The 12,161-nt window shown below is 46.1% G+C and overlaps 1 long non-coding RNA gene across 4 annotated transcripts in view; it reads left to right on the plus strand.

Annotated features, from left to right (window-relative positions):
- LOC148518401 (uncharacterized) overlaps positions 1-12,161 on the plus strand; it is an 816,630-nt gene that overhangs the window by 325,065 nt on the left and 479,404 nt on the right. For all 4 annotated transcript variants that reach the window (XR_015878985.1, XR_015878982.1, XR_015878984.1 and 1 more), the window contains exon 5: positions 10,770-10,912. This is a non-coding gene — a long non-coding RNA (uncharacterized LOC148518401). The remainder of the gene's footprint in view (positions 1-10,769; positions 10,913-12,161) is intronic.

Genomic DNA, 12,161 nt, shown 5'->3' on the forward strand with positions numbered 1-12,161 from the left:
GACAAAGGGGCTCACTGGCGCTGGGCATGCATCTGAGAAAATAAAATCAATAAGACACAGATGCATGGATGTATCAGTGAGATCCATCTATGTTAAAAATTGAGTATGTGTAAAATAAAAAACAAAAAGGACATGGCCGCCCCCACCCCCACCCAAAGCACAACCAGCCCCGGGCTTTTCAATGCCAGTCCTGGTTGTGAAAATACAGGAGACAAAAAGCATAGCAGTCCCCTGTATTTAGCACAACCAGCACTGGGCTCAGCCGGACGGGTCCTGGTTTTGTAAATACAGTGAAAAAAGCATAGGGTGGGTTCCCTGTATTTTCCATAACCAGCACCGAGCTCTTTCTATAGGGGGATCCCCCGGCCGAAGCAATAACCCTGAGGCTTTCAGCCCAGGCCGGGGATCCCAGTAGAGCAGAGGACCCCCCAAAAAAGGAATCCCCCTCTCCAGGGCACCCCAAGCCTGGGCTGAAAGCCCGGGGCTATCCCCGCGCCCCTGGGTTGTGGGTGGCAGGTTGATTGTGTAAAGAGGCCCCCTCCCCCTAAAGCACAACCAGCCCTGGGCTCTTCACTGCCGGTCCTGGTTGTCAAAATACATGGGAAAAATTACATAGGGGTCCCCTTTATTTAACACAAACAGCACTGGGCTTATCAGAACCAGTCCTGGTTGCCAAAATACAGGGGACAAACTACGTAGGGGTCCCCCGTATTCAGCGCAACCAGCACTGGGCTCTGAGCCAGTCCTGGTTCTGGAAATACAGGATAAAAAATGTGTAGGGTCCCCCTGCATAGTCCAGAACCAGCACCAGACTTTTTCTAGCGGGGGGCTAATGCCATAGCCAGTGGAGCCCTTTCACCGGGTCCGCCGAAGCATCAACCCTTTCCGCTAGTCAACCCAGGCCGGGGGGAGCTGGAGCACCTTAGGTCTAGGCTGATAGCCCAGGGCTATCCCAGGCACCCCTGGGTGGAGGGTGCCGTGTTGATTGTGTAATGTGGTGTATTTGAAAGAATATTATTTTGTGGGTAAACTATAGGTCCCAGCAGGCCTCCCTCGCATGCTGGTACTTGGAGATCCACAAGTATTAGCAAGCGGAGCATTTAGGGCCAACTGGTACCTATAGTACACCTGTAAAAGAAATATTAAAATGAACAGACTACACCGATTTTTAAAAAATAATTGACTTTGTCTGCACCTTCACCTGGGGTGCGGCGGCCTTTAAGCTCTTTTCATGGCTGCCACCACCCCAGGACTTCATCATTTTCGCATAACGAGCACCATCCCACCAGGGCTTCGGCGTCTTTGTTTGGAGGGCGCCAACAGACCAGGGCTTTGGCGTCTTCACCTGGCAGGAGCCAACCCGCCAGGGTTTCGGCATCTTTGCCTGGCGAACGCCAACTTGCCAGGACTACGGCATCTTCTCCTGGGGAGCGGCAGCCTTTAAGTTCTTTTTCGTGGCCGCTGCCATGCCAGGAGTTCATCGTTTTCACCATGGCGGGCGTCTACCCGCCAGGGCCAGGGCTTTTGCGTCTTCGCCTGGCGGGTGCCAACGCATCCGAGGGCAGCAGCCTTTAAGCTCTTTCGTGGCCGCCGCCACCCCAGAAATTCTTTGTCTTCGCCTGGTGGGGGCCAACCTGCCAGAGCTTCGGCGTCTTTGCCTGGCGGGTGCCAGCCCGCCAGGGCTTCGGCATCTTCACCAACGGGGTGGCAGCCAATTAGCTTTTTTGTGCGGCTGCCACCTCCCTTGGGCTTCTGGTGTCCTCCCCACCTAGTGGGCGGCAGCCTGTGTCAGCTCTTTTGCATGGCCACCGCCCACTAGAACTTTCGGCGTCTTCACCTAGTGGGCGGCAGCCTGTGTCAGCTCTTTTGCATGGCCGCCACCCACTAGGACTTTCGGCGGCTTCTTTCTTCGGCAGCTCTTCACTGCTGCTTTTCCGCTGTCATACAGCCATGCCGCCTCCTGGCACTGGCTTATATAAGCCAGCTGAGGGGGCGGGGCGATGGCTCGCGGCAGCCCTTTGAATTTCAAAAATGGCGCTAAGGTGCCATTTTTCAAATGGGCACCACTGCCAAACTCTGGAAAGGACTGGATCCAGACCTGCCAACAACACCTGCACCACTGCCGGGTCCCGCTGCCGCCGGGTACCGCCGCCACTGATGCCCGCACCACCGCTGGTCCCCACATAGCTAATTCACGCACTGTCACCGGGTCTCCACCACCACTGACGTCCTCTACAATTGCCGGGTTCCACCGCCACTGACACCCGCACTGGCCAGCCATCTTGGTGCACACAGTGAGTGCACCTACTGAAGGCACCAACTGAGGCAGCGCAACAAGTTGAAGCTTTCTATCTCTATAATAGCGCAATTGTGAGGTAATAGTTTAAAACTGTAACTTTATAATTTACCTGAACCCCAAAAGCACCTACCCTGGAACAATAGCTACCTAACAAAACAAACCTCAAGTCTAAATTCACCCCCTACCCTGAGTTATGCCTTCCCAAAAATCCCCCATAGAGAACAGCAGAAAAGTGGTCCTAATTGAGTGTGTCAGAAAAAAACTGACAGTTGAAACATTAGATTACTCCCAAATCCTCATTTCTTTTTTTTATCCTGAAATTTGGCATGCAGCACCTATAGACAGTTCTACCTGCCAGTGCCAAATCTCAGCTTGGTACCTCCAATAGCTGTTGAGGTGTATATATATATATATATATATATATATATATATATATATATATACAAAGTCAAAAATCCACTACACTCGCCACCCCCAGACTTGGGGTGCAGATCTGCACTCGCCATTCCCAGGAGTGGGGTGCAAGTGGCTTTTGACCACATTGCTTAAATAAATAAAATCAGAAAACTCAGCACTCACCATGTTTAAACACTCACAATAATGTATAAATAAATAATGGGGTTTTGGTTCATGGATTGATCAATGCATTTAAGCCTGCAGCCCACATCACAGGATGCTACCAGGTTTCCATCAGTGTGACAGATAGTGTAGGACCTGCAGAGAAGTGGGGACCCATGATGTGGGCTGCAGCACTGGAGAAGTCTGGGATGGCATATATGTGTGTCCCAGATTCCTATCATGTGTTTTACAAACTCCAGGAAAAGTCTGTTATGCCAAACAAGACCAGAAGTGTTGGCTTTTGGTAAAAACCGGATAATGGGTCCTAGGGGTGTGGATGTGAGAAGAGAAGGGAGGGCTCCATCCACAGGCCTAGGACACATTATCTGGCTTTTACCAAAAGCTGACACTTCTGGTCTTGTTTGTATGCCTCAACAAATATCAATAATAGCAGCTCCAAAGGTGCGGCACTCAATGCATATCCATAGAAAGCTCAGACACGTGAAGATAATTTCAACGTTTCAATAATTTATGATTTTCATCAGGTAATACAAAAATAGTTAAAAACATCTTACCTTATACACCCTCACCCAGCGTGTGAATTTGTGCATCCCGTCGGCATCCCGAACGGGCACAGAGGGCGGAGAAGCATAAGCACGGCACACGTCATTGACAGTTAACCCATCATCATAGAGGCACAATACAATACGATGTGCTGTAAAGACAAATAACAAGCAAAAAATCTAAATATAACAAGGAGCAGTGTCATGAGGGAATAGAAAATCTAACATCAATAAGGCAGATAGCATACGTGATATAAACAATGATGCAGGTAGGTGGCTAGCTACAAATCACAGGTTCAATAACCTAAGCAAAAATGACAACATATACAATAATCAAAAAGCTAGCACAAAGGGTGTATTAAATCAAACACACACAACCTAAAGTGTAAATCAGACCAAAAAGGCACCAATGTATCCATTCAAGGGCAGAACCTCATTAAGCCCCTTAGGGGCAATTACCTCCAAAAAGTGAATCCAGAATACACATAAATAGGTGGCAGACATTGACCTGGTTATGCATGCTGTTTGCGGCTGGAGACAAATGCCTTCCCTCCTGTGCAAGGCAGCTCAACCTCTGCGCTCCACCCTGACCTCATAATTTCTGTCTCCAGGGCCAGCTGTGTCAGCCCAGGAAGGTGGGGGGAGAGCTTTAAATGACCCAGAGACCAAGCTTCTGGTCACCTGGGGTACACAACTATGGGCGGCCCAGGCCGGGTTGCTTAAGCGGGACCTGGGGGCGGAGCTTTGGGGACATGGGGGTGGAGCTTTGGGAGCATGGGGGTGGAGCTTTGAACTGGCGAAGCTTCAGTCTGTCCAGCGGCGGAGCTTTGGACAGTCGAGGGGAGGGGCTTCGGGTCCTTCCACCGTCTGCAATACAAACAGTCATGTTGTCAGGATTCAGTGCAGTGCAGACAGTGTTTACATGGATTTTTATTTTCCCTGTCAGTACTGTCTGCACTGCAGTGGATCCTGTGGGCCTATTTTCATGGTGGGCTTGGAGCTGCAGCTCCACCTGCCCCATTATTAATCCGACCCTGTATTTAAAGCTACATTCAACTAAAAAAAAAAAGTATTTCTGAGTCAGGCACACAAATGCATATAACAGAAAATATGTATGAACAGCTAGATCTCTATTGAATAATTATGTCTATATATAGTAATGACACAGATAATAATGAATGTGATTAAATACAACAATTTGTGTTTGAAAAAATCGTGAATAATCTATATGGCTTGATTGTAACAATAATACAATTTATTACTTATTAAAAACATATGAGTATATCACCAATGTGCACATGAATAGTAATAACACATATAGCACAATACATGCAAAATATTAATAAAAATTGGTAAATAAAAACAAATTAAAATAAGTGGAATGAGATGAAATAAAAATCTCTTGTATCCAAACGACAAACTTATTCCAATGGACAGAATGTCCCTGAATCTTTTGAGAAGCTCTATATAATTTAGCAGCAATCTCAGTCCAAATAACATAGGCAAATTAGCTTGACAACAGTCACTGGTCTATATATGTGTATCCGGGGTATTGTCCAGCTAGTAAGTTAATTACCAGTCTCCTTTGAAGTGTCCACAGCTCAAGAAAGTTCTGCACTGACATGCTGACATTAGAGATGAAGGCTGGAAAACAGGTGAATTGATGCCGGTCCAGATTAAGAGTCTGATTCAGACCCACTCGCAAGCGGCTGTCTGCTCGCAAGTGGGTCGATGTTGTGCACTGCGCATGCGCACGACGGCGGGAGCTCCGTCGTGCGCATGCGCCAGATGCGACGAGTGAAGGAAAGTCCTTCGCTCGTTGTGTCTGATCAAAGGGGGCGTGCTGTCGATGTTGACGCCTACCGTCAGAGGCCGGCCCACTGACATCAGTAGTGATGTCAGTGGGAGTGATTTTGGCTCTGATAGAGCCAAAATCACTCCGGGCCTTGCGGTTGAAAACCTCAACCGCAGGCTCCGGCTCGCAGTCGCGATGGTCACGACCATCACGGCCATCAAACTGCACGCTCGTATAGGCTGTGGGTGGTGACCCACAGCTATACGAGCGTCCAGGAGGACGCTCCAGAATTATGGAGGGCGGCCCTCATTCAGAGCGTGCGCTCTGCTCAGAGCGTACGGCTCTGAATGAGGGCCTAAATCCACAAAGGTTCCAAGTGCTGTATATATTGAAGTGGGGAGGCTAAACGCATTTCACTGTGGTAGGACCCAGAGCTTCTTCAGTAGCATATGTCCCCATATCCAGTGGAGGGCTTTTTATACCCTTATTTAATTTAAAACTATGAGCAGCTGTTATTCAATCAAGAAAACAATCAATCAAGCCATATACAAAATCACCACCTATTTCACATACAATAGATCATATTAATACATACATCTAATAAAGGTTTAATTTCATAGATATACACAAATTCTCAAAAAATACCTTTATATACGGAACTTAATGTCCGATCATGTGATTCTATTAAAAATCACGTGACTCAAAGCAGCCTGTAATGGCTTAGCAACGGGCCACCTGTTATCAACAGAGGGCCTGATTCAGAGCCGCTCGTAAGCGGCCGCTCCTTCGCTCCGAGCGATGTTTGCCCAACTGCGCATGCGTACGGATCGTTATACGCATGCGCGAACCAGTCAGTGCGGTCGAAATTCATGTGCTCGCAAAATAGCGAATGCCTGATAATTTGAGTGACAGAATGAGGCGTATGTGGGTGGTAACAGGGGAAGGTGCTTGAAAACGGGGAGTGGAGATCCGAACGCAGGCGTGCTTAAAGGTCAAAACGGGCGTTTTATGGGTGTGCATAATTAAAACAGCAGCGTCATTGACCACGCCACTGGGTTATTTTATAGCCAGAACTGCTCGCAAGATTGTGGTAGGAAAAACCAACCACAAGAATAGCGAGCAGTTCATACGCTGGTCGATGTACTCGATTAATCTAATAAATAGCGGACATGACGTAGGATGCGAGCGGCCAGGGGGCGTATTTATCCAAAAAACGACCGCAAGTTTTGTTAGCTCGTTCAGACCTAGAGGCGTGAACAGACCGCAAAGAGCGAACGGTTCATTTGAACAGCCACCCCTATTTTCTGGACGAGCGAGCGCTAATTGCGTCCGGCTCTGAATCAGGCCCAGAGACCGCAAGGTCCAGCGGAACTGTATGGATCAATATCACACGCCGCGGGTCACGTGATGTAAATATAAAGCACGTGATCCCATCCAGCTTATTTGAAAGATGACATTAGTTAAAAGTATTACCTCAGAACACATGGTACAAGAAGTAACCATGTGATCGCTGTATAATGACAATTACTACAGAATCATACCTAACTAATGGAAACTCCCCCGATCATATGATATAAACAATAATCATGTGATAGTTGTATATTAACTCATCCATAACAGATAGTCGAGTCTTAATAATTTTTATATATGTATTATGTAAGTATTATGCACCTGATGGATATAGATTATAAATATTTAGTTGATTATGATATTGGCTTATTGCATTTTGTTAATTCAACCTCAATATAATATACTCCATATAAACTCATAAGTATTCATTCAAATAAATATTAATGACCAAAATAGTCCATTAGTCCAATACTCCAGTCTAGTACCTCAGAATCAAAGATTTAATCAATTCCCGGAGTGTATAGACATCACCCTCTTTTTTAGCATTCAAAATGAATTCAGTATCAGTATACTATCAATGACTAAGGCATATACACATATATGTCTTAAATATGTGGCATATTCCAAGCACAATTACATATAATAAAAAATATTGTTTTAAATACAATTAATAACTACTAAAAATAAAAAAAACTAAAATAAAAACCACATGTATCGTAAAAATAATCCTAATGACAAATATTAACTAAAGCCATTGCCAAACCCATAAGAATAAAACTAAAAATAATAATAATAAAAAAAAATATATATATAAATTAAAAATAACAATAAATAAAAAACTCAGTGGAGAATCTTGTCAAGAGAGTTATACACATTGATATATGAACCAGGTAAGGGGAAGCTAGGTGATGGGGACCCCATTTACTCATCAACCCACCCACCAGGGTTACAAAATCGTGTTTAGTTCAATGGACTCATTGAGGCCATCTGGATGTAAACAATTAAGGGGGTCATTCAGACCCGCTCGCGAGCGCAGGACGCTCGCAAGCGGGTCGATGTTCCCCCACTGCGCATGCGCACGACGGAGGGAGCTCCGTCGTGCGCATGCGCGAGACCCGGCGAGCGACGAGGAATACGTCGCTCGGGGTCTCGCACCAAAGGGGGCATGCTGTCGATGTTGATTGACAGCATGCCCCCTTTGGTGGGCGTGCCGGGGGCGTGCCTGCCAGATGGAGGCGTTCCCATGGGAACGCCTACCGTCTGAAGCCGGCCCCACTGACATCACTAGTGCTGTCAGTGGGAGTGATTTTGGCTCTGATAGAGCCAAAATCACTCCAGGGCTTGCGGCAGCGAGACCCTACCGCAGGGTCTCCGTCGCAAGCCCGATGGTCGCGATGGTCAAGACCATCGCGACCATCATCATGGACGCTCGCATATGCTGTGGGTGGTCACCCACAGCTATGCGAGCGTCCAGGAGGACGCTCCATTTTCATGGAGAAGGGCCCTGATTCAGAGCGAGCGCTCTGGTCAGAGCGTTCGGCTCTGAATCAGGGCCTAAGTCTATAAACATCCTGAAGACCTCCTGCCGACACAGATTTTTAAATCTATCTCCACCCCTCTGAGTGGTGGGGATATGTTCCAAACCTATAACATTCAGTGATTGTGGATCACTGTCATGTACTTTAAAATAATGAAGAGATAGACTGTGTGGTTACTTTATTCATAACATTCCGGCGATGCTCCATAAATCGTCTCTTTAGTGGTCTTGTGGTGCTCTTGATTTTATTTGTCTTTTTTTGTTGTTCATGAAATTTTTATTAAAGAATCAGAAAAAGCATACAGAAAACTAATCACCATAAGAGAATAGATGTCAGATCCAACGTTAAACATCCTACAGGTAAACAAGTAATAACGCGCTGAATAATGGAACACAACTTTAAAAAAAAAATTCTCATACAGAAAAAGAAGAGAAAAGGAGAGAGGTAGATGATCACAATGCGCAATTACATATAATTTATTATAAATAAACTGCAAAGGTCTAGATGGGTGGAGGGGACAAGGTCATAGGCAGGGAAGGAGGATATAAAAAAAAGAGGGGGTGGGGAAAAACCAAAATAAGAGAGTAAACAAGAATATATAACAAAGGGAGAGCTGGGGGAGATGAAGAGAGGAGCCCAAAAAACGAAGGGGAGAGAAAAGAGGAGGGACAACAGAAGGAGGGGTAGTGGAAGCGGGGGCGAGAGGTCAGGAAAGAGTGGGGATGGTCACTCATTGAGACCTGTACCATGGTGACCAATGACCATACTGCAGTAAACTTATCCACCGTATTATTTTGGACTCTTGTTATATACTCCATTTTGGCTGCAAAACAAATGCTGTTTACGAGTCGGAGCATGTGGTTGCTCCCAGGATCCAGCGATCTGAAATTTAGCAGCGCATGAAAGATGCAGAAGTAATTTGTTTTCATGTTTAAAGACCTTGCAGACCGGGACGCACAGAAGCAGCAAGGCTGGGGAAAGGGGGGAGTTAAGATGGACTAGAGAGGAAACCAAAGATTGGACCATCAACCAGAAAGGGGTGATATTAGGGCATGTCCACCAGACTGATATTATTTGTCTTTTATAATGTACACTATTTATTTCCAATGTCTTTAGCTGTTGTGGTAAGGGATAAGCAGTTGCAGGCTTAGGGAGCAGAATGAGTAGGCACATCTCTGCCGGGCATGCACGTATAACTTGCATGGATCTGTTTGTGTGTGTAACAGCCCACAGCCAGTCAAGTCTACAGCTGATACATCATGAGAAACTCTCCCTTGCCAATGGGACTGTCATTTTAGATGAACATCTTTAACAGACAAAAATTGGCAAATTTATTCACTTGCTACATGCAAGGAATAGTTATGTCTTGTGACTTTATAGAACCTGCAGATATTATGCAACTGTTTTTTTTCTTTTTTTCAAACAATGCCTTTTGTGTGGTTACATTATAAAGACAGCCGTGTTCCAGGCATCTTGGTCCTTGCTGGCATATTTCAAAATTATATTAATTTTTATTATGAAAGGGTTGGGAGAGGTAGGTACACCACCATGACCCCAACATGGTTTAGTAATGCCACTTTCAGCAGCATTGGAGACATAGCATTTGGGGTTGTTATAACACACTGTGGCCATGCCCCATCTTCATACTGGGTCTAGCATTTCTAATGATGGATTTGTTTATAGTAATGTTCATTTACCATTTATATTATTTTTATTTTATTTAAACCTTTTATTTATGAGACACTGCAGTACTCCTAGCGAAGTGGGCAGGATGGGGAGATAATACGGCTCCATATGGATGGGGCAGGGCTAAATTATGTAGTTTGAGTCCCTCCCCATGGAGCTGTAATTTGTAGCATTTTGCTATGGCGGGGGTGGGGCCTAATGATGTAATGATCCCGCCCCTAACGTGGTCATTTGCATCTCCTCTCCGGGCTTTTCCTGAAGAGAATTAAAAAGTAGGAAAGTATGATTAGCAGAGAGTAGCATTTAAAAGGGAAGTAATATATTCCATTGATGAAACATTCCACAACCTGGCAAGGGCATCACTGGTGGGAGATGGAAGGGACTTACAAAGTTTAGCTATTAATAGTTTGGAGGCATTTCACATATACACAATCAATTTATTCACAGGCCTGAACGCAAGGGCCCATGCAGCAGAAGCAATAGTGGATCTCTAGGCACAGTGCAGGAGGTAACCACCGACACAAGGTTTACTGTCATAGACATGGGTGCCGAGAGGGGGAGCGGGTACTAATTACCCAGGCCCTGGCTTGATTGAAGGGCCCAGTGGGGGCCCAGGTCCGAAGCCGTTTCCCCCCTCCCTCTTACCTGTCAGCAGCTGTGTGCTGGGCTGCAGTGGGAGACTGCATGCTGCTGCTGAGACGTCTCCTCTGCCTCCTCCGCCCCCCCCCCCTTGCATAAGAGCCGGGCTGAGGGGCTCACAGCGCAGCATAGACCAAAACTGTTGGATCACAGGACATTCCCATTAGATATGGAATAATGTGCCCAACATGCCACAGTTGCGTCAACATAGGTAGAAGAATGTGGATGCAAATAACATTTATATTTTTTAATCACTTGTGGCCAATATTTGTATTTCAATACATATACATTATTAAGATTTTATATGTGATATTTTTTTATATTTCTCCCCTTTTTGTTAGGTTGGGATTACTGTGGTCTTGATGGCAGAAGAAGATGTCAGAATCATCCTGCACCTGCTCAGAACTACAGGGAGCACCTTGACCAAAGTATTGAAAATGAAGTCACAAATGAGATATCTCTTTCTGTCCTCTGAAATTCTGAGGTAAGAAGTTTGATCAGATATTCTTTTTCTCTGACACTTTAGTTTATGTGAGTGACATGGATATTGTATATTCGTATCTCCAACTTTTCATACAAGTAAAATGGGGACAATATAAGGACTGCTCTGATTTGTCCAATCTATACCTCAATATGACCTTTAATAACTGCACTTTTGGGTGATACACATTTCTGTGCAATCTCTGCCCCTTTTGAGTTTCATTATTTGCAGCACCTTGTAAGGATGTAAATCTGTCAGGGCCGCATGCTAGGGATCTCTGTGGCCATAGCGCATGGGGTGTTCTCTGGCTCCTTCAACATCCTGCTGAAGTTTCTGATAAGCAGCTACCAGTTCTCCTTCCTTACACTAGTGCTGCAGTGCACCACTAGCTCTACTGTGGAGCGGACACTGGAGTTACTCAGGCACTGTGGACACTCTCTGTCCCTCCATATCATATGGAGGTCAGAGGAGAGAGGATGACTCCTCGCACTGGGTGGCCGCGGGGATAGAGACTGGTCACAGCTCTGGCGGGATGACTGCTGCTGTGCCCTCGGGCTACAGCGCCCTGTGTGATAACTCTGCCAGCCCGCTTTTCCAGCTGCCCCTGAGTCATAACCTGGCAATTCCAGATGGTATAACAACCCTAAGGTGGAAATTTACTAAAGGGCGTGTTTTTGCCAAAAGGTCAAATCTGCTGTCCACTTCTGGCAGTTTTGACCTCCAAACCAGGGCCGGAACAGGTCTTTCCCTAAACCCGTGAGGTCATGATGTCATGCCTACAGTAGGAAGCGCCTTAACAGGGCTTATTGAGCCATTTGCTGGCCACGCCCCATGAGTGCATGATGTCATGCAGAGGGGCCGCCAGCCCCGGGAATTACAGCACTGCCCAGAGCATCCTCAGGGTGTTCCGGGCAGCTGTACACGCTGCATTGTGCATGTCTAGAACTTCTGGCTGAAGGTTGCCATTCCAGGCAACCTGTTAGCCAGATACAGGGACTGTGGTGCAGCGGTGCCGCTCACTGGGTTTTGCAGTCTGTGTGGCGGCACTGCTCACACACCCCTAGTTACGGTCCTGCGCCTAGGGGAGGATAGCATTGGCCAGAAAACAAAACCAAGAATAAAATAAACACTAATAAACATATGGGTGTCAGCAGCACAAAATATGAATCATGGGTAATGTGAAAAAATTTATGCAAAGTAGGCAGACATAAAAAAACAACTCATAAATATACATTAGACCCAAATAAAGCGT

Source organism: Taudactylus pleione, unplaced genomic scaffold (assembly GCF_031769625.1).
Source record: "Taudactylus pleione unplaced genomic scaffold, aTauple2 ptg000201l, whole genome shotgun sequence".
NCBI lineage: Eukaryota > Metazoa > Chordata > Amphibia > Anura > Myobatrachidae > Taudactylus > Taudactylus pleione.